The 24092-nt window shown below is 35.4% G+C and overlaps 1 protein-coding gene across 12 annotated transcripts in view; it reads right to left on the bottom strand.

The window, feature by feature from the left end:
- The window catches only part of NLGN1 (neuroligin 1), a 765362-nt gene that overhangs the window by 618758 nt on the left and 122512 nt on the right, over window positions 1-24092 (bottom strand). For 3 of the 12 annotated variants that reach the window (XM_064492875.1, XM_010976271.3, XM_064492876.1), the window contains exon 1: window positions 5072-6216. The exons of 5 other annotated variants lie outside the window; for them this stretch is intronic. The gene's annotated coding sequence lies outside the window, so the exon portion shown is untranslated. Of the gene's footprint in view, window positions 1-5071; window positions 6218-24092 lie in introns of those variants that run through there. 4 more of the 12 variants (XM_064492860.1, XM_064492874.1, XM_010976275.3 and 1 more) reach the window with 2 other exon arrangements.

Below are 24092 nucleotides of genomic sequence, written 5' to 3'. Positions count from 1 at the left end.
CGTAACAGTTACTGAAATGAACTTTATTCCTTTTAGAGTTGTGGTTAACTATTAAATGGCTTAAGTGTTACTTTCAGGTGTGAATATTGTGACAAATGTTGGTCAATGTGATACGTAGTAATCACTGTTTTCCTGGTCAGTTCTGTCATAAGAGGAATGGTTGCCCTATGAGAAAAACTTAAGCTAGTGATAATTCCAAGCTAATTTTTATCAATTCAGTATTCACTGATTTAATGTGTGACCATGTTGAATTTCCAAACATGGTGAACATTCTATATGACAATATGTAAGTCTTCACCATGATTATTTTAAAAAGACAACAAGATTTTCAATTCACTTTGAAATGTTACAACTAATCTCTTTTTTTCTGAAGACTCAACATTCATTGGGTGTTTCAAGGAAGAAAAAACTACTGTTACACAGAAGTGATGCCAAAGGTCTATATAAGGAATAAATTAGTACATCAATCAGATGTTTCCCAAAAGGCAGTTGTTGAGGAGCATATGTAAGACCTTCATTTTATTGCCTGACTTCTTCACACTTTCCAGAATGTACCTATGTTACTTAAATACAGACAAAATCTAAGAAAACCACATTCTAAGGAAATATTTGCCCTATACCCTATCTCTTCTCCAACTTCTGCCCCAATATACAATGCTACTACCAAATAAATAAATAAGCAAGCCAACAGATAAATAGCTTTTCTAAATTATGTCAAAGATTAAACGGAATTATGGGTGCAGGTAATTGCCATATCAGCAGTTCTCTTACTGAAGCACCACTCACAGCACAAAGGGATGGCGTGGGTTTTAGCAGGTAGCTCTAACTGCAGGTATATGCGGTATTAGAAAAGTAGACCACAGGAAAATGAAAGTCCCGTCTCAAGGAAACTAATACAAAAAGCATGCCTGGATACAAAGTTAACATACTAAGCCAAAATTGCTACAGAAAAGTAAAAACATTGTGAAAAAGTAGAATATATTCTCCAACTTCATAAGTCAGACCCAAGCTCATCAAGTTAAAGGCAGGTCCTAAGAGGTCAACTGCATTAAGTAGGTCTAATCTCAGCCTGGAACTTTTTTCCTGAGAAGCATCCCTGTGGTTTTTTTTATTTTACATCTGTAGCAATAACTTAACTTGCATTTGTTCCAAAATGAATTTCATGCTCAACTTGTTTGTCTTAATTAAACTTCCTTTAGCTGACCCTAATATGTGTATTTATTAAAACTCATTAGTCCCATTCACGCCCATTATTTTTTGGCTACACATTCATATATTGAAGTGTTCTGCTGCTATATATAGGGAGAATATTAAATAATAAATATGGGGATTGAACGTTTTATGAGTGTCAGGATGAGAGAGTGCTTGCAAGGCCCATAAGGTTTCACACAAAAGAGGCATTACTGCTAAAGCTAACATGCTGACACATCTCTGATCTATAAAGTCTGCAGTAATGGCAGCAGTAAAGCGTTTTGCCATTGACTAGAATTTCTCTTACATGCAACGGAAATAGGCACAGAAGAGATTATATTGACTATTATAAAAAGAATTCATATAAAATCCCCCAAAAGTTTAATGTCTAATAATTTCAAATGCCTGGAGTGATTTACTATTTTTCCCTGACTTCAGTTAAGCTTCAAGTTGGCAGTTTTTCTTTTTTCACACGTTTGCTACCAAATAGGTGGGGGTTTCTTTGGGGGGGGGATATTCAAGGCAGAAATAATTCATATCCTTTTATAGCAACATAGCAATATTTGACATTGTCAATGCAATGCCATTAATAACAAAGCAAAAATAATCAAACCTGTTACTATTAAGGAGTTATTCTTCTTAGGAACAACTGAGAATGTTGCTATCCTACAAGATTAAGAGGTTAGCTACCTCAAAATGTTTTAAATTACCTTTTAAAGGCATTAAAGAGGACACCCTAGATTCATCATGAGTGTTCTATGTTAATTTTCTTAAAAATTTTTTTCTCAGCTTTGCAAATTGGAAATATTAAAAATTAAAACTTTAAAAGTTTTAAGGTTTTTTTTTTGTATTTCTATAAATTTCTATAAATAAAGAAAAAGAGATGGAAAATTTGCATTTGGGAATACCATGTGTTAAATTTCAACAAATCATTAAAAACGGATTGCCCTTTTCATTTTGCTTTCAATTAAGAGTGTGAGGTAATTTCCTTTTTAAAAAATCGGTTAATGTAGAATAACATTTAACTCTATTTAAATGTCTTCAAATCATAGAAAGAATCTGCTACAAATGTATTAGCTCCCCCTGAATGTTAGGCTTTCAAGGGACAGGCGCAGCAAAGCTCTAGTGAATGCAACATCAGTTTTTCCATGGCGATGAGCTTTAGGGAACCCAGTGCTACTTCTTGTCACACACATTAGGCACTGTGCTTACAACTTTCAGGGCTAACTGAGGGTTTCCATTTCTTTACCCCAAACTACCAAATTTTGTGTTATTATGTAGCAAAATTGGAACAGCTGATCAAGGATACCATGTTCTTTTTAAAAATTATGACAAAAAAATATGTATCTGGATAAGGTAGAGCAAATGTAATTAATTTTCTAAGTGAACTCTTCAGGTTTCTCAGTAGTTCTTAAGAGTCATCCACTCAATTAGTAGAGAATATTTATGTAACTGGGTAACTTGCCCTTCATTTACTGGCTACAGCTTCAAATTTTTTTTGTAGTGTGGAGTTTTCTTTATTTTTATTTCAATCATTATCAACCTTCTAAAAGTGGATCTACCACCTACAAAGTTTACCAAAGTTTTATGTAGGAACTGCCTGTAGAAACCATAGAGTGGGCCAAAGTTTCCCCCTTTCCATTTCACTGCCAAAAGAAAATGGAATGAGGGACTAGAAAGTATTGGTTATTCTTGACAGAGAAAAATATTGTTCAGCCATGACAAATGCACTTAAGCTGCCTCTTCTGCTTTAGCACCCTGGCACATGCCAGGACCACTGGGTCAGTGGTTGTGAAATATTCAGGTTAATTTTTAAAACAACTTCCTTTTTCATATTTCATATTCTCCATCTACTTTTATAGTATCAACATTATATTCTCTACTAGCCTAAAAAGAGGAATTCCAGCCCATCTCCCGTTCACCTTTATTATTTATTTGCTATTATCATCTAGTATGTTATGTGCTAGCTGTCTTTTTAAAATTTAAACTTCAAAAAAAGATGTTAAATATTATTGGATTATGTGGCTAGGATCAGTGGCTAGAATGTACCAATACACAGAACATCCATTTTTCTAGTTCAAGTTGCACATGAACCACATGACTTAGAGCTGTGCTGAAGAAGAAGAAGGAGAAGGTGGTGGCAAACCTAGTCTCTCAGATAGTTCCTAACAGTTGGGCTTGTAGAAACAATTTCTTACTGTTTTTATCGTCTTTAGACAAGCCTCCACAAGTCTGAAGAAATACGAAACAACTGTTCCACTGGAGAATTCTTGGGAGACAGGAGTTTCATATTTTGCTATTTAATCTCAAAAAAGAAAAAGAAACAGCATTGTGCTTGTTTCAGAATTCAGATTCAAGAACCACATATACACACACAAATCCAGGAAGAAAGTTTGGGGAAGCTCCTCTTTAACACCAGAATGTCTGATGTATCTGGAATTCCTGAAATGAGCACTGAGACGATGAGTGCTTTAGATGACATTGAAGAGCTGCCTTTCAATTAGTTCATACTTAATAAAAAGACTTCAGTGCTAAAACCATAGAAATATCTACATACATTTCATAATCTGTAAACAGAAACCACTGAAAAATATTCGATGTTTTTCTTTAAAAGATTAAAATGTAGTAAATACATCATTTTATATCTTACCATTTATTTAGCTCCATTTTATTCTAATGCAGTTTAGTGTCTGAGGTTTAAAATTTAACGAACTGGCCTTAAATAGGAAAAGTCAACTAAAATTATGGAGCTGACGTATAAGCTTATAAAGGGAAGGGAGTGCATTAATTTATTTAGCATATCTCTATGCATATTTTAAATAAATCAGTCCTTAATATGTAATTGTTCTGAACTTATGTGGGCTCCAAAATTGGTTCAGAATAATATGCTTTTCTGGATTCCAAAGCAACTTTTAGTTTCCTGAGTCAATTAATATTCACTCATTTGGGTGATTAATTTTAATTATATCTGATGAAATTGATTTTCCTTCTGCAAATAAAGATGAGCTTTTCTTAAGAGCTGTGAAACAACATTAAAAAAACAAAACAAAACAAAAACAAACACAAACAAACAAACAAAAACCCCTGAATTCAGCCGCAAGAAAATGTCTGGGAACGCGCGCACCGCTCAGTTGGAAAGAAAAGCCAGTAAGTGGGGAAGCAGCTAGGGTAGGGATGCATCCGAAATGCAGCCAGCTGCCTGGCGCACTTGCCAGCCTGGGCCCTCGGCAGAAAGGCTGCAATGCCTTCCTGGACTCGTCCAACTCGAAAAAAGTTACCTCGGACTGTATTATGCAAAGTCGTGCAAGCGAATTACAAGACAACATGTGTGGCCGGTCACCCACTTCTACTGTCTCTATCCGATGCAGTGACCCTGTAACCCTTTAGTGTTCGGCCGAGAGAAGGGGGAGGCGTGAAGGGGAAGGAAGAAGGAGGGAGGGAGAAGGAGACAATACGAAAACGGCCAATTTCCCCTGCAAAATTCCCCTAGAAGCCAACACAGCCAGCAAAACCCGCCGCCGAGGCGGCAGCGGTTTCTGCTTGGGCTGTCCCCCTCCACATGCAGGTTTCCCAAGGCATCGCTGCCTCCTCTCAAAGTAGCACCAGGAGAAAGCACTGGATCCAAGAGGAATCTCCCAGCTGAGAGATTTTCAATGCAAAGTTGAGAGCTTAGAGGGTTGCTTGGCTTCCCCACCGACGCCACAAAAGAAGGTTTTTAAGCTCGATCTAGGTAGCTCCCTAGCGATCCACCAGAGATGCGCGAGGTGGTTTACATCCCCCCTTCTCTTCCCATTTCACAGGCACCGCGGCCGCAGCACCTTCCGCGCAGCGGCACACAGACCCAGGCAGCCCCTTCCCAATAAAAGACCCCCAAACTTACCCTCAGTAAGATAAATCCACAGAGGGAGCCCCTCATCTTCCCCAGGTCCCCTTCCAATAATTGAAGGAGACAGTTTCTACAGCACTTCGCCGTAAATGCAAGCTGAATTGCTCAAAGTATTTACCAGTTCCTAGACGCTTTTTTTTTTTCGGAATCTCGAGCACCCAGCAATTCTTGCTTCAGATTCGAAGATGCCTCCTTTATTTTTTTTTTCTTCTTTAAGCAGCCGCAACCCCAGTTTTGTGCTCCCCCCTTTCTTTCTTTCCTTTTTTTTTTTTTTTATTCACCCACGGACACTTCCAAAACGTATCGATTGATCCTTTTTTCTCTCCAGATGCAAACACGATCCGGAATCTTTGGGACCCAAAGCCACCTCCATGTAAATCCGACCATCAGGCAAGAAATACAAATGATCAAACAACGTTACTTCTTTCAGCTGCAATCAGATAATCCTACTAATCCAATAGATTTATCTCGATTGGAAATTGACCTCAAAAATGAATCCCTGGTGCTGATGTCCAGTAGAGCGATTTCGTAGCCCTGTTCGGGTGACCAAAAGAACTGTGGATTCTTTCTTTTTCTTTCTTCTTTAAAAAAAAAAAATCTTTTTGGATTCTGGGTGCACTGCTCGCAAAAAAATGCCGAGGACCCTGGTTTTCCCCTAATATAGGTTTCTACTCCAAATCGGTGCAGGATGAAAAATGGTACAAAGATACCCCTAGTGGCTCGAGGTGATATTACAGGGATCTCACTTTTTATTTTTATTTTTTTAAATCCCCTCTCCTCACCTTTTTCCTTCTTTTTTTTTTTTTCCCTCCCCCCTCTCCTTTAGATAACTGGCTGCTAACGTAGTTAAACAAGAGGAGGGCTGAATAGAGATTAAGATGAATATTATATGACTATTTCAAAAAGTTGTCTGATCTTTCTTCTTTGTTTTACTTTAAAGACTGAATCTTCAGTGCTTCTGTCTCCTCAGTATTTCAGCTTTTTTTCCTGCAGAATTTTCCCCAATGGCATTGAGTAGCTTAAATGTCAATTTGGGGCAGCTAGTAATTTCAAAGCAAATGTATCTGTTTCCTAAATAACTACAGATATCAAAAGAAGCCTCAGTATTCCTGAGTTCTACTGTTTTTAGAAAAAAGCTTAACATGTCCTTCCCTTTAAAGGAATTTTCTTTCTTTCTTTCTTTCTTTGTTTATTTAAACATCTATTCTCGTTTTGTATTTTTGATGTTCAGTCAGCAGAGCAGATGATGGCTGCTGTGAGCCAGTGATTGAAGAGCAAGACCCAAGGATCATTACACAGGCCTCAATGTTGCTCACCTGAATCCTTCGCAATTCAATGACCTCAGGACTACTACCAGCATTTTTGGCAGGTTTCAGAGAAAAAGAATCAATGCAATGAATTTCAGGCTTCCGTTTGGTAAGCAATATTTCATAAACTTTCTGGTGCCTACCAATAACCCAGGAATCTTTTAAAAATGAGGATTCTGATTCAGGGTGGCCAAGGAAGGGATGAAATTCTGCATTTCTACCAAGACCTCTGACCACACTTTGATTATCATGGGCCAAGTTCCTGCTGGTGGGTGCAGTAGCTACAAGGACTCCAAGATCTTCTTTCTTAACTGACTAAATAATTAAACCTTTTTAGTTTACAAGCTATTAAGGAGACAAGAGATCTTCATTCTACCACTGGTTTTGCTATTAATTGGCTATGTGACTTTGAGCAGTCACTTTTGATCCAGGGTTAATTTATCCATTAAAATTAGAGAATAAACTCAAACAAATTAACAGATATACTTATTCCTGGATGGAAGACTCAATATTGTAAATTAACCTATAAAATTAATTATTAAAAGCCCACTGTAGTCTTTCATAGAACTTGAAAAATTAATTCTAAAATGTCTGCAAGAAGAAACAGTCAAAACTTGTCAATACAATTTTGAAGAACAAGGTGTGAGGAATTTCCACATTGACTATTAGGGCTTAATACTCAATGACGGTAATTGAGTAATTGTAGCTTTGATTCAGGGATAGAAGTTAGTCCAGGGGAGAAGAACAGATGGCTGAGAGATACAGCCTCACACTTACGGAAATTTGATAAATACCGGGTGGCATTTAGAAGGCAGTAAGGAAAGATAAATTATTCAGACATTAAATTAAGCATATGAAAAAATGTACATACATCAAAAAAGTCAAAGCATAGACTGAGAAAAGATATTTGCCGTGGAATATCTTTGGTTGTATAACCAAAGAAGGATTAGTATCCAAGTGCATAAAGATTTCTTATAAATTTATAAAGACAAAAAATTATAGAAAAAAATAAGCCAACAAGATGAACAGTCAAAGATAGAAGAGGATTCTCAATGTCCAATAAACATCTGAAAAAGATACTCAATTTCCCTAGTTATTAGAGAAATGCAAGTTAAAATGATGAAATATCACTTCACAACTAAGAAATTGGCAAAATTTTATAGGTCCAGCAATATGAAATATTGATTGGGTGCGGAGAAACCATGAGGAACATGTAATAGTGCAATTTCAGAGAGCAGTTTAGTGATAAAGATTCTCCTGTCCCAGAATCCAACCTCTCGACTCCTATATTCTACATCTCTATGGCATGTACAGAAAATATTCACTGCAGAATTACTTGAAAGAGAAAAAAGAAAAACATCTTTGGATACACAAGTGAACAAGAAATTTATAGAACATTCATATACTGCAATATTAGATGCAGTAAGAAGAAAAATGAATGCACTATAACTACTTGAATTAGCATGAAAGTACCTCAAAAATGCAATGTGGAGCAGCAACAACAAAAGCAGTTTGCAGAAAGATCCTTGTGGGATCATACATATATATATATATATCAAGTTTTAAAACATTACCATATTAATATATGTAATTATAATTTTATCCATTATTTTTGAGCTTATGCAATGTAGCAAAAGTATATAAGCATACATGATCATGATAAACATGAAGCTCAGGGTATAGGTCATCTGGGATGAATTGCAGTTAATGAAATTAGAAAGACATCATGGGGAATTTCAATCAAATGTTCTGTGCTTTATTTCAAGCTGAATCTTGACTACACAGGTGTTTGTAATATTACATACAAATTGTATGTCTGAACCATTTCCTTAAAATGATATATTTAAACTAGATGATTTCTATGAACTCTTACAGTTTTAGAAAAAAACTTCTAATTAGAGTAAGTATATATAGAAGTGAAAAAATGTATGAGAGCTCAGAATTTCATAATGTGTTCTCTGTATAGATATCTATAGAGTCTTTTTCCCTTAAATTCTGTAGTACCTTATATTTCTAAGAACTGGAAATAAATAGATGTTTATTTACTTCTATAATGGGTATAAAAATTTCCAGCTAGCAAGCAAAAACCACCACCTATATGAGAAAAATGTGGTTGAAATAGGGAAAAAAAAAACTAAGCCTCAACTGGCACTTTTTTCTTTTTTCTTTTTTGTATTTTCCTTTGATTTCACATACAGCAACAGGGACTCTAAAGTTCCGATATAAGCAATCAATCAATCATATTTAGGTATGACCAGTTAACTGGAAACCTTAAATCCAGAGTAACCCTAAGCCAAACTACAACACAAAAGAAAATTCTTGCAGAATATTTAAAATATATATGTAAATTCAAATAAGGAGGCTTTGTTGATGTGAAATACGAGAATTGGAAATCTCATTCCAAAGTCATTAGGCAGTATTTTTCATAATTCATGCAAAATAGGAGGGGATACCAAATATCAGGCAAGAATTTTTTAGAGCCCAAAGTTAGAAGTAAAATGAGTATTTTACCAGTTAATACTCTCAACTCTCACTGAACTCAGGGAAGATGGACAAATCTTTAAACAATAGATTGTCAACCATTTAGAACAGTTCCTGGGCAATAAGCAAAGCAGCTTTGTTATAAAAAAAAGAGTGAGAGATAATTTAATTTCCTTTGATGATAGAACAGACAAGGGAGCAGAAGTAGATAGAACATTTCTGAAATTTGGAGAGGTTGACACATTCTTTCTGCAACCACTTACTGAATACCTACCTCTTGCACACTGGGCACAGTACAAAGCATATCACAGAAGAGTTAACTTTGAGATCAACCACCACCACGACCGTGAGTTTGCTATTGATGATTGACTTGTTGATTGTAAATGGTTAGTAATTATTCTGAATTAATACTTCACCATGCATATTGAAGAGACATAGATATTAATATAAAATGGTTCATTTTCAGTGTGTTTAAGTACAACTTGGTTTGACAGGTCAAAAGAGTCAATGAAAGTGAAAGAGTGAAAGAAAGAGAAGTAGGAGGATGAGAGTATGAATAAAACTCACTTCTTTCCCTGGTGATTTACTTTACAAAGATGGTAGAAAGTTACTTAATCGCTGTGGCCATCACAGTACAAATGATTAGTGAATGAATGACTTAATAGATCAAAGAGTGAAATCAGTTGGCACCTGAAGAAAACAAATTTATTCTCTGCATTGGATGGACTTTAATCTCTCTTCAGAGAATGAAATTAATAGAGGAAGGAAGTATAAAATCATTATGACTAACAATAATGGGAAATAAAAGGCCATTGATGGCAAACTTGAGAACTAATTGGAATATAGGATTCCAGTTTGACTACGTCACTGATATTTCAGCTGTGCTAAAACCCCTGGTAGGTACGATTATACATCTTACTTTGATTTCTGTACTGTAAATAAATAAAAAATGATTAATAAAAAATGGAACATGTAAAGAAATGGCATCATTCTTTTACAAATAGATGAGAAATATTTAATTGTTGCTTTTAATACAAGAAGAATATTATAAAAAGAGGGTTGTGATTTTTTTTTTTTTTTTTGATAATTGATACAAAAGCACACTTTTACAACCAGGTCAAATCAAGTAAGTTCTGTCTAGTAGTAAACATTTTAGGATGTTATGAAAGATTGGTCTATGTCTGAAAAGATAAATAAATAACATAAAATATTGTAAAGCTGATTTCAAAAGCAAGTCTTGGGGAAAAAATATCCCTCAACCATCTTCAGAACTCCCCTGATGTAACCTCATTTTAAGTGCTCAAGACTTGAATCTCAATGAATGGCAACAGGGAATTATGAAAGGCATAAAAATAAAAAGTGTTGCAACATTACAAGGCCTAACTACTGCAGAGGTGGCTATTTACAAAGAGGTTCTTTCTTCAGGGAAGAGTCTGCTCACACAATTCTGCTTAATTAGAAGAGACTACTTAAAACACTTGACTGATACTGAATATTGCAGGTATGTATTGGGAGCACACACCTGCTTGAATGCTAAATTTCCCAGATGCATCTTTATATTTCATGGTTTGAAGACCTGTAACGGGAACCAAGGAAGGAATGATCAAGACTAGATATTTTAGGATGAGATTGTTACATAGAGAAGTAGGGCTTCTTCATTAAGGCTGGTTTGAGATAATGAAATATTTTTAAAGCTCAGATGCTTAAGTCACAAATAAAACCAGATTTTCAAAACAAACTTAAATTGGTTTGAATTGTTAAAAACTCCCAAATATTTGTGCCACTATACTAATAATTAAGAATAATTGGTTCTGTTTCTTTTTGAAGGAGCTCTTCTTTATAACATCTATAATTTATATTATATTTTATTGGTACAATTATTCTTTACATACATTTTCGGGGGGGAGGGTATAACTCAAGTGGTAGAGCACATGCTTAGCATGCATGAGGTCCTGGGTTCAATCCCCAGTACTCCCTCTAAAAATAAACAAATAAATAAATCTAATTATGCTCCCCCCCCAAAAAAAAACTAAATAAAAAATACATAAATTTTCAACTTTAAAGATCTTGGCTGTTAATAGCTTAATACAGTATTATTCCATGGAATATTTGACTTATCTTAAAATGTAGATTTGTATATATTTTTAAGATTGAATAATAATTATACTGACCCTCTCATAACCTCGTAGCAGGTTTTCTTGATATATTAGCTGCTTTTGACTCTATCATACCATGATTGATTCTAATCCATTGCAGTGTACTCTAGAATGAGTTAAATTATATAAAATGACCTTAAGTATTCCTTTACTACTGAATAAATATAACCAGGAAACCATCCTATTGCACAGCATCCATTAAAGTTTATTGTATAATATTAGCTTATTTGAATCTATATTTCCAGTATTAGCAAAACTTACAGAAAACTTGACCTAATTAACGGAAAAGCCACATGAAAATTAATGTTCTGTAGTTCAAGCTGGAAAAGAAAATTTTTAGTTATATCCCAGTGGTACTGCCATCTCATTGACTTCACAGACACGGGTTGGCTACTCTTTTTTCTCTGAATAGGATTTTATGCTAATTGCAGAATTAAAAGTAAACACTAGCCTGGATTTTCATCATTGTTCAGTTAGTGATTTAATGAGCATCATCTACCTATCCCAAAATATTTAGGACCATAATTCCCTAAAACATTAAATAAAGGAGACCTTTAAATGACATCTTAAAAGGGAATGAATCTTTCTCTCTCTGGGCGTGTGTGTGTGCGCACACACGCATGACTGTGTGTTTCTGTGTATATCTCCATTTCTTTCCCTTTCTTTCACTCCCTCTCTCCCTCTGTCTCTGTCTGTCTGTCTTTCCCTCTCAGGATCTCTGAACAGGTTAAGCTGCCTCTTTAGTTAATTTTTGAGTATTTACATCAAACTGGGAATTATGCCACAAATGTTTCAAAGTGATGAATTTTTCTAAAATCACACATGTATTTAAATTTTGAGCTTACTTTTTGATTGTATGTGAATAAAATTTATTTCTGAGACCTGTAAACAAACAATAAAATGACGCAATTAAATAGAACAATAAAACCATATCATACTTAATGTATACGAAGTTGTTCAACCTCCCAACCATCTATTCTAAAACTCATGACCTTCAGCTTAAGCATTTTGGCTTTTTCTCTAAAAATTACCCAGACCTCCTGGAGATAAGCAAGTTAATAAATGATGTTTTGTTATTTAAAAAAAATGAAATCCTGACCCTTTATTTCTAAGATGTACTAGAAGGGAGGAAGAGAAGATAAGAGAGAAAACAATAATTTTTAAAAAGTAGTTGCTTAAGTAGATTACGTAGAGAAGATAATGTCAAAAAAGTTCAAAGCAAGATTTGTTTTAAGTCACAAAGTTGATAGATTAGGGAGGCAGTTTACATAACAAAGTTTACCTATTATATGATGAAATGTATAAATTTTGGCTATCTGTAATACATTAAACCAATTCTTAATTCACATCCTTATCATTCACACGTCTGATCAAAGATATAGGAAACATCTCATAGCTGAAATTAGTTTTACCAGGATTCAAACAAATCAATAAAACAAGCAGAGTACATTTGGACTATGACCCAAAGAACTACAGTTTTATAGTCCTTGTATAGACTCCAAAGATCTCCTCTTGCTAAATAGGAAAAACCCAAGAAGGCAAATGACTGATGTAACTAAGGTCACACTGAAGTCCTTGATCGATGGCATTGACAGATGAGAAGCCATTGTACCATGCCACTTTGGACTTGTTGCCACTTATGTTTGGTTGTTGGTATTAAAGTGTCATTGTTCTTAAACCAAATTTTAAAAACTGTAATTAACAAACAAGCCAAGAAAACATAACATCAGGTGTACTTAATACTGTAAGCAGAACAATGGCCCTCCAAAGATGTCCACATTCTATGCTCTGGAATCTGTGAGCACATTAGCTTACATCACACAGGGACTTGGCAGGTGTGATTCAGTTGAGGATCTTGGGATGGGCCTGATGTAATCACAACGGTCCTTATTGGAAGAAGGCAAAGAGTCAGAGTCAGAGTAACAGATGTGATAATAGAGGCAGAGATCATCGGGAGGTAAACTAAGGGAGAAATTTGAAGATGCTACACTGCTGGCTTAGAAAATGGAGGAAAGAGCCATAAGCTAAGGAATGAAGGTGGCCTCTGGAAGTTAGAAAAGGCAAAGAAGTGGATTCCTCCCTAGAGCCTCCAGAAGAACACAGCCCTTGCCAACCCATTTTAGACTTCTAACTTCCTGAGCTGCAAGTGAATAGATTGGTGTTGTTTTAAGTCATCAGATATGTGGTAATTTGTTATACCAGCAATAGGAAAATAACACACTTAATTAAAAATATTTTTTAAAAATACTCTGAGAATAATCAATGCTACCCAATAGAAACATACTGTGTGCTACATATGGAATTTTACATTTTCTAACATACTTTTTTTTTTTACAAAGAAGTAGAATCAGGTGAAATTAAATTCAATCATTTATTTTACTTAGCTCAGCTTATTAAAAAAGTATTTCAACCTGCAACCACTACCAAAAATTGTTGAAATATTTTATAATTTTTTTCACCTACAGTATTCAAAATCTAATATTTCTAATAGATATCTAGGTGTCCAATTTCATTTCAAGGGCTCCATAGACACATATAAATGACTACCATATTGAATAGTGCAGCTTCAGACCATAAGAAACAAATTTTAAAAAAATCATATATTATTCTATAGATGACTCTAATATTCTTGTATCTATAACAGTCCAGATTAAGAATCATAAAAGAATCTAAAGAAATCAGGATGATTGTATAGCCAATTTTCTGATAACTTTGTGCTTGAGAAGTGTATTTAAAAAGAAAGACTGGGAAAGGAAGAACAACAAAATAACGTGAGAGGAGACTATGATTACCTAATGACACTGAGCTGTCTGATGTTTGTGAAAATTGCTAAGCATAACAGAAAAGAAATGTCTCTGATATTTTCAGAGCAAGAAGATAACCAAGGACGGGATAAGAATGACATTGCTTGGGGTCAAGTAGGAAATATGAACAAATGACCAAGAGAAGAGCAAACCATTAAACCTGAGGTCCTGATTTCTCCACAGAGAAGAATGATATTCAAACTAGAAAAGAATATGGCGGTGAGGAAATGATAAGAAAGCTTAAAGGTGATTTAAATTAGCTTTAGGATTCCAGGTCTAAATCAGATACCTAATAGGAAACAAAATATTTGAAAATGTGTTCTTGGAACTAATATCGATTATCTTTGAGTCACCATGAAAAAAACACCATGAAAACTGTTAACTGGCCTGCTTTTCAAACAGAATTCCAGAAACTGAAGTTTACGACTCTTGACATTAACCAAACAGAACCCACAACCAAATGTGTTCACTAAGTGAATGTCAAATCAGAATAAAATCTTTTTATTAGAGTAACTGGGGTGGCAGAAAAAAAAATGTGGTTTGAATTGTTTATCTTGAGTGCATTTGAGGCCTTTTATGAAAACCACTCATAATTTTCCTCTGCACGAAATTGTGAATTACGGGCTGAATGATGGAGCAGTTGAGTTGATCCTTTGAAAGATGAACAATCATTCTTCTGTATTATCCAATGAATGTTCTTTAATGTCCTCTTCCCTCTTCCATTCTTTTGTGGATTAAAATTTCTAAAGGAATTTGTTTGGTAACCAGGACTGTCCCTTAAGCAAATTAGTCTAATGATGGGTATGAATGAGAAGCTTTGGTAGAAGCCTGCCTTAGGTCATAGACTTTAAATGGACAGAATGTCTAAAACAATTTGCTTTCCAATAATACAAACTATTTATTAATAGGGAGTTTGACATAAATTATTTAAATATTAAATTTCAAATTGAGTTTTAATCGTATTTAATCAGATTTTGACATCTAGTATGTTGCTCTATCTTCTAGTGCAGTTTGGAAATCAAGGCCCCTTTGTTTTTGATTTACTCACCAATATGAGCACTATTTAATTAATATTTATCAAAAAGTATTTCTTATCGACAAAAGTCAATTACAAAGAATTTTGGGTAATAGAGTACTTTTTAAAAAAGCTTCAAAATTAATCTAAATCTGAAACAAATCCATCAAAATACAACTAAACATCAATCTTCCTTTTGGCTGCATACATTTCAAATGAAATTTTATGATATAATGCCAATATTCTTTTCCTCTTTTTTGACTCCTAATATTGACAAATTTTTTTAAAAAGCTTTCTCTATCCTCTCTTTCCCCAAATACATCAGGAAGTAGACCAGGAAGCAATATAACAAAATAATAATAATAATAATAATAATAATAATAATAATAATAACAACAACAACAACAACAACAGCAACAACAACAATAGCAATAACAGAAAAGAGAATAAATTCTCAATATAGCCTAAGTCCTTCCTTCTCTCATTCTCTTTCTCTCTCCCCTTCTACTTCTCTTGTTTTTAATACACATGTAATACAATATATATAATGTTAAGTGTATACTTTATTAAATATATTTTGCTACATTAAATTTAAATTGGGCCTTCCTAGCATGGAGAGATGTGCTCAGGATTTGCTATCAGAATGATCCAGGTTCAATTCCTGGGTTCACTGTAAGTGACATTATTCCAGCTGAGTTTCTCTTTCTTCATCTGCAGTACTGAAATGGCTACATTGGTGGAAAGACAGAATTATTGATTTTTCCTCAGTCTTTCCTCTATTCACTCTGGAAAGAGAAAGATCTCTTAACCTAACACATGTCTAAGTTTTGTCACTGGGAATGATTAATAAGAGAAAAGTTTATTGATTTTGTAAATGCTCTATTAAAATAACATCACCAACAATAAAAAACCAAACACCTAAACCTACTCTCCAGAGCTTTGTAAAAAATGTAGTATGAACAGCAGATATTTTATTTCATATATAGTATCTCAACTTAATACATACTTGTAGAGGGAATGAATAACTCAAGGAAACATCTTGAGATACAAGATTACCATCACTTACCAATGAACAATGCTTAGTAATATTAATTTTTATTTTAATAAAAGTCATTCTGATACATCTTGAAAGCTATGGAGAAAACTGCCCAGTACATAGACTTTTATCTCACTTCTTGGTCAGGGAACTTGAGCCAAGAACAGTGTGATATAAGAAGGTGGGTATTTCCATTAAATAACCAGATCCTTCATGCCAAGACTATCTTTAATATAAAATATTCTTGTACACAGAAACACCTTATGGTATAGGTGGTATTTTCCTTAAAAATATCAATCATGTATATGATGACTGTACTTTAAGTATTAAGTACTCTGGCATGTCTAATTTTATTTGACATATAAAATAAAAACCTTTTGAAACAAGAAGGCAGATAATATTTGTCCTTTTTTATGATTGAAGAAAGGTAGTTTAGTCTTTTAGCTTTCAAAATATTTTTGGTGGAGGTAAGTTTAAAAAAAAATGACATGAAATGGTAAGGCCAATATCTCAGGTAAAAACAGAACTGATGTAGTAGAAGAAAAGCTGCAGGGGACCAAGAGCCCTGCCCACTACACTCCTCCACCCCCCAGGAGGGCAATTTGGAGCACCACTGGAAAACCACTTGCTCCCTTCACAGATGAGGACATGAAGTAATCAAGTGATTTGTCCAAAAGCTCATTCAGTTAGTGACTTCATGCCTCCTGACTCCTAATCAAATTCCCTCTTCCCTATGGTGTAATGTCTTCTAGATCACGTGGGTGTTGATAGCCTCAGCTACCACCTTTAGATCAGTCACCCGTCCTCCTATCCAGGCATCGCACCTGCTGTACACTGCTTCTCTAGGCATGCTGAGCTACTGATGGTTTTCAAATCCACCATGCCCTTTCTTAAGCAACTGACTTCTTCTTTTGTCTGGAAAGTTCTCTCTTTGAAAGCCCTCTTTCCTAAACAATTCACCTTTCTTACCTGTACAAATCCACCAAATCTTACTTTAGTTAGCACTAGAGACTATGGCCACCCACCCCCATCCCACCTCTCACTGGTCCTGCTCCCAAACTGGGTTAGGGATAAATTTGAGTCCACCTTTGCTTCTCCATTTCTCTTACCACACTTGCACTTGTACTAATTCCTCTTTGAGGGAGAGAATCTTGTCTTTTTCTACCTGTATTCACCAACACTTTGAACCCATTCAATGTCACAATAAAAATTTTGTTAGAAAAAAAGAAATGCAAGAATAAATACAAGCTATTTTCTAAGTAACTTTTTTATGAAAAGCATGAATGTGGGACAATGTGGTATACTTCCCTGGAAGTGGGTCTCACTTGAACTTGCTGCAGATGCTGCTGATACTGCCAGAAAATAGAGCAGCCATGATCCTCAGCAGCTCCTAATTCACAGCTCTAAAACTTTCCATTACCATGAGAGAAAAAGCTTGCCAGATACCGATACTAAACAGTCTAAACTTTTATTCATAAATTTGAACAGAAAATCAGAAACGACAAGCGTTTGAGGAAAATCAATAGCATTAAAAAAGAAGAAGAAGAAGAAGAGATAAATAAATAGGAAAAAAAATAAAGAAGGAAAACCATTGTGGGGAAACATATTTAAGGAAACAGAGGAATTTTTTTTTTCATTTAACCTGTTACTCTTAATGAGATTCAAGGGACTACCGTTTTAAGAAAACAAAAACAGGCTTCTCTGAAAATATACCCATAAGAGAATGAAGAGCTTTTATAGAATTTAAATATTGAAATGAAGTAACCAAATGCACATAGCTACAGATTAAGCAGATTAAGTCATAAACTGAAAGTTGAAGTGAAAACCTCCCTTTTAAGAACTAATACATAATAGATTGTGAAGAAACATTTACATGAAGGGTCATAATCCCAGGTTTCCCCCCCCCCCTTTTTTTTTTTACTTCTTTTGCTTTTAAGGTAAACAATATAATAATTTTACTAAAATTGTGTCTAATAAAACATATTTTCAATAGTACACAAAATCCTCACAAAACTGATAGGATAAGCTAGTAAATTATTAGTGTAAAATCCTTTTGGAGAGTAATTTTACTGCACTTTTTAAGACCCATAACATTTGTATTGTATTTTTGCATTTTTCACCTCAGGCAAAAGTACTGAGAAAATGAACACAGAGTGGTGAAGAAATAAGTCCTGGAAACTCTTTTTTCTTCTGAAGCTATCTTCATTTCCCAAATTTATTTTTTTATTTTTTATTATTGTTGTTGTTGTTTCATAGTTTTGATTTTTCTTGAATATCCCAAATTGTTATCTGTCATTAATTTAATTTAACTTCAGGATTTTTATGCTCAACAGATTTCTTTATTAAGAAGTAAAATATTTCCCCTTTGTTCTACAGGTGTTTGCTAGAGTAAACTTAGCACAGTAATTTAATTATCTCTTCTTTAGAAATTTAATCTAAAGAAGTAACCCCAAAGAAAGAAAATTTATTAATGGAAAGATGTTCCTTTGCAATATAATTTATAACAGTAAAATAAGCAAAAATCAAAATATCCAGAATCATTGGAATATTTAAGTAAAATATGGTAATATGCTTGACAAGTATTACTAGGAAACTATGTAGCAACGTGGGGAAAAATGTTCAAGATACAATGTAAGCGAGGGAAACAGTATTCAAAATTAAATTTGTGCTCTGATTTCAATTATAATTTAATCACAAACATTTGAATTTGAAACATTTTCAAGATAAAAAAATTCGATTTATTTGAATGAGATTTACCTTATTTTTACATATTTTAATAAACCTAGAACACTAAATTTTGAAAAGAAAAAAGCAACAGAATTTTCTATTCTCCCATCAATATCTCAAACTTACAAAGATTAAGAGTGCCCCTAAAAGCAAAAGAATTGATTCAGTTTAGAATAGTAAAATGCAGTCATACCCTCAACCCTGATATTAAATAAGGGTTCTGAAATTGATAAATCTGCCTTTTCTAATTCATCCTATTTTATAGGTGACCACTTTTAAAGTAATGATAGAAACTTACATGTTTACCACACTATGGTTTTCAGAATTTACACACACACAAACACACACACGCAGACAATTATTCAATTCTCTTAAACACAAAGCAAGGTTAGCGTAGGTAAGAGGAATAGGAATTATAAGTATTATCATCTTTTTTAACAGATAAAGATAAATGGGTTGAGTGAATTTCCTAAGGTTCTACAGGGGCACAGAGTGAAACTCATTGCAACCTTTTCTTCTACCTCATGACACTATATGACATTAGAATAATTCCGTATGCATTTAACTTACAAAGGATCTCTTTTTTCAGCTTTCAAAATGTAGGAAAATTTTAATTCTTTACATTTCATTTGTTCATTCCTTTTTAAGCAACAAAATTTTGAAGACACACTATGTACCAGGAGGTCTACCAAGCCCTAGAGTTAAAGAGATGTCTATGCAACAGTTGATCCTTAAAGGATTTGCAGTCTAGGGATGGAGACCCACAAGTAAATACAGAGGTTTTGGTCAAATTGATAAGTGCTGCGGTGAGGCTGTCCACCGCACCCAGACAAGAAAATATTTTATCATGTATGTGACGGGGATATAGAGAAAGCTGGGGGAAAATACTTCCGAAAGGCTAAGTGTGGAAGTCGAGTGGCAGTTAATGAGATATAAAATAGGGCAGAGGGTGATACTATTTTAGAAAATAAATTCTTTTCCCAAATTTAAGGGTTACAGAACTTTGTTAATGGTTGTCACTAAAGAACCCAATTTTGCAAGCATTATTTAATTCCCAAATAATTTAGTCTTGATTTGCATATGGTTTACTCAATTGTACACGTTTTGGTGACCTACTAACCCATATCATTAACTAATTTGTCTGAATGCTGTTGAAGTTGAGGTGAGGGAAGGTCGGCAACAATGCCTAACAATTAAAAGCCTAGGGGAGAAGCTAGAGTCCGTAGCTTCAATCTCCATCCTGAAGCTATTTCCCATTGAAATCATGACGCAGAAAGCGGATCAGTTAACCCATTTAATAACAAGATACGCTGATGGATACTTTCAAGTTCTCTCTGGACTAATTTGAAATAATAAAGCACTATTGTGTGACAACTGCCTGACATCAGCCACTCTCAGTGCCATTAATTATAGGCTTAGGTCTCTCCATTATACCTCACTCTTCATGGTCCATTCTTTACATAAACCCACTACTCTCAGCCCCTCTTCTTTCTCTATGAATAATTCTGTTTGCTTTGAGTTTGAAGAGGATGAACATAGTGAGGGATTAATTCTCTATTCACAATTAATGGAAAAGATCAGTTTAATTCACTGAATTCTAATATGCATAAAACAGCTTTAATTGGCATTGTTTTCTTTCATTCAAAGGAAATGCTCTTCAATACATACACCCATAGTCTTAATAAAAGTCTCACTACAACATCTGCTCCATCTTCATTCCAATTAATTCTGCTGAATTTAAAATTGTCAAGTTTGTTAAAATTGTCTTTCTGTCAAAGCACCTTGGCAGCGGTATGAATCAGATTATCTTTATGCGATGGTACACATAACTTGGAATTTGGAGAGTCATGTCTCAAAATCATGTTTCTGGAACTGCTCCTCCTTTCTCTGCAGTAACAGTAAAATTTCCCTCCTTTTCCCTGTGCAAACGGAAAAATAAACCTATCCCTCTGACCTGACTATGTTTCTTCCACCATCTTTTAGTACCTACCCTTCCCCAGGCCCATCATAATTGTTAGAAGGCTCCAGCTTTCTAAATGCATTCTAGCTCTTTTCCTGGCTTCAGGGAAGCAGAACAAGTGGGAATTCAGCAGCCCAGGTGGTGAGATTTATTAGTTTGGAAAATATAATTTCGCTGCTCCGCTTCCAAATCCCAGTCACTTTCAGGCAGCCTGTCCTCCCACTTCCACGCCGCACCAACGCGGAAGACTCGCTCTTGCCTTCGCGCCCGCCTCACCCTCCACCTGTAAGGCAGCCGGCAGCCTATCTTCCTCTATTCAGTCTACTAGGGGGGCCTCGAGTGGACTACTCTCTTGTATTCTTCACCTGGCTGCCTGCCCTCTTCCACACCCTCACAGGGCCCACCTTCCCCATCTCCCAGGACTGAGATCAAATGGTCCTCTGCTGACCTCCCCACCTTACACTGATTGTAACCCAGCATGACATCCCCTCCAACTTTGCCCTGCACTCCTGTGTCCCTCATCCTCATCACCCTGGGCTGGGTTTCCCTTTTGGCAGGATGTTTGCGACCATAATTCTCCCTACCCAACACCTGACCCCAGCTTTTCCTAGACTGTCAGCTCTATGAAGACAGGACATTTTGCTTTTCACTATATTCCCAGTATCCTGAAAACAGAGGTGATTAATACCTATTAAATGAATGAAAGATTTTCCTCATTAATTCCTGTGAGCTTTCTGAACTCTTCATTTGTAACCCTGGTAAACATGATAAATGAATTTAAACAATAGCAGTTTATTCAAAAAAGATAGGTTAGGCTGAAATAACAACTTTAAAATCCCTGTTATTTATAACAATAAAGATTGACTTCTTGTGCATGCTGCGTCCAACATGATTCAGTAGAGATTCTGGTCCTCATAGTCACTGAAGAGTTTAGAGAATAAGGGTTAAACCATCTTATGATACTGCTATCTCTTCATGAGCTCAGAATTCATGAAGGAGAAGAAAGCATGGATAATTGCACATTGGCTCTTAGATGGACAAACAGTGTATCTATTAACAGCTTCTCAAATGGCCAAAGTAATTTATGCGGTGACAATCAAACTTCAAGAAGGCACAGAAGTTTAATCTCATGGCCCTGAATGGAGAAGAGAACTGAAAATGCTGATGAGAACTACTCAGATTTCACACAATTAGTAACAAAGGGCGATATCCTTAAACATTCATTTCTCAGTAGGACCACCATAGTTCTGTGTAATGTCTTTCTACTAGAACAAGGAGGACGAATAGAAATCTGCATTCTTCATTATTAATCCTAAATCCCTATATTCTCCCTTTACTCAGGTTTATAAAGAGCATAGAGAGAAACTGCAGAGATATTTAACAGAAATTATGTTTACAACAGGTGGAAGGTGTTTGAAGAAATAAACTTCTTTTGGGGAGAAAAACATTCTACACGGATGGAATAGCAAGTTTCTAGTGTGCCTGGTATGTTTGTTCATGGAGCAGGAATGAGATCAGCGCGGCTGGAGCAGAGACAAAGAGGAAAGAGACCGAAGGTAAGTCAGACAGGTAATGAGGACCAGATCACAAAGGATCTTATTTGCCATTGTATGGATTTTGGCTATTATGCTGGAAGAAATGGGACCCCCTTGCAGGATGTTGAGCATAGGAGTGGAAGAATAAGTTTAATTTTGTAAAAAATTAGTCTGTCGCTAAGTGGATGTAGAAGGGTAAGGGTGGAAACAGGAAGACCAGTGAGAAGCCAATTGCAGAAATTCGAATGGGAGAGACCGATAACCCGGGGAACGGGGAAATGGAGGTGATGAGAAAGGCGTGGGATTCTCATTTATTTCGAAGGTAGATCCAAGATTTCCTGAATATATGAGGATGGGGAAGAAAGAAATTACTCAAGGATGACTCTAAGGTCTGTGACCTTGTGGCATAACATCATCACATTTTCAAAGATCTCAGTAAAGTATAGATCTGAGAGCAAAGAGATACAAACAGACTGGAGAGAAAAAGGAGCCCTGGGAACGCCAGAGGCTCTGAATTGGACTAAGCTGTTGCTTTTCTTATCTTGTCAGTAATATAATTTTACTACTTGATGTAAATAAACGTCTCTTGATAGGAGATAAATTTAAATCACCCCTTGGCTTTTGGTGCACATTTACCTACATTTAACTTCCCTTAGCTTTTCCTACAGATGTACTTGTTATTTCTGAATTTCTCATGCAGTAGGTTTTCAGGTGAGTTTGGTGTATGTCTACAAGGTACCGTTGATGTTTTTTCAACCAGCAAATGCACGTAAATTGTCAATGATCCCATGTTGTTTTCGAATTTTTATCTAACAGTGATTCACTCTGGGCAGACGCACTGTGTTCTCACAGCACAGTGTTTGATGACTGCAAAGCTGCAGGCCTGTGCTGGGGCCAGCTCGTGTCCTCAGATAACCCAGACTGGAAGCAGGCTTCGCTATCAGTGCAACACATCACACTGCAAGCCTGAGTGACTGGAACTGTGGAATCCCCACTATCTCAGGTGGCGAGCGCTGCAGGTGGAATAGGCTTTTTGTTTTTGTTTTTGTTTTTGTTTTTGGAGGATGTGAAGAGATAAAGGTTGGAGCTTTGGCTATTTTAGGTAAAGTTTATTAGGCATCTTGACGGCATGTCCAGTAGGCAGTACTGACTTGTGTCTCTATATAGAAATCTGGAATTCAGAAGAACTTCCTGGAATAGAGATGCAGCTTTGAAAAACTATGGCACATGGATGCTATTTTCAGTCATGAGACTGAACGAAATAGGAGTGAGTGTAAACACAGGATGAGAACCAATAACCGAACCTCAAAGCACTCCAGTGTTAAAATGTCTAGGTGAAGCGGAGTAACCAGCAAAGGAGACCAAGGAGTGACGAGTGAAGACCACTACTGGGCAGATTAAATAAGATGACATATATAAATGCATTTTGTAAACTTTAAGTTGCTATAGAAATTTTAGTTATGCCTATCTTTAGCAGTTGAACTAAGTCCACTTAACGGCATTCCCCACTGCCAAGACACATATTCACGCACACATATACACATCTGATCCCGGTCCACTTCTCTAGGATTATCTCCAGCTGCACCCTCTCCATATACACTAGCATCTGGTCAAATTGCATGCCTTTCATTCTTTGAGCACACCTCTTAATGGCTCGCCTTTATTTCGTGGCTCATATTCTTTTTGCTGCCTGAAATGTCATCACCCTTCCCCTTCTCTGAAAAGTCTAACTGTGCTGATTTTCCATGGCCCAACTTCTTCAGTCCTTTTGCCACACCACTTTAAAACACTAGACCATTAAAGCATTTTCCTATGATGTTTTATAGCCCTCAGCAGATGATATCTTTTATTATATTTTTAATGTACATGTTTCATCTCTCCTACTAAATAGTTTAATTCTTTACAGATAGAATGTCTCAAGTAATCTCTATTTTTTACAACTTATAATTTAATGCTTAATATGTCATATGAACTCAATGAATTATTTAATAATC

This window comes from Camelus dromedarius, chromosome 2, assembly GCF_036321535.1.
Source record: "Camelus dromedarius isolate mCamDro1 chromosome 2, mCamDro1.pat, whole genome shotgun sequence".
Classification (NCBI taxonomy): domain Eukaryota; kingdom Metazoa; phylum Chordata; class Mammalia; order Artiodactyla; family Camelidae; genus Camelus; species Camelus dromedarius.
This window is presented reverse-complemented; position numbering and strand designations above follow the sequence as displayed.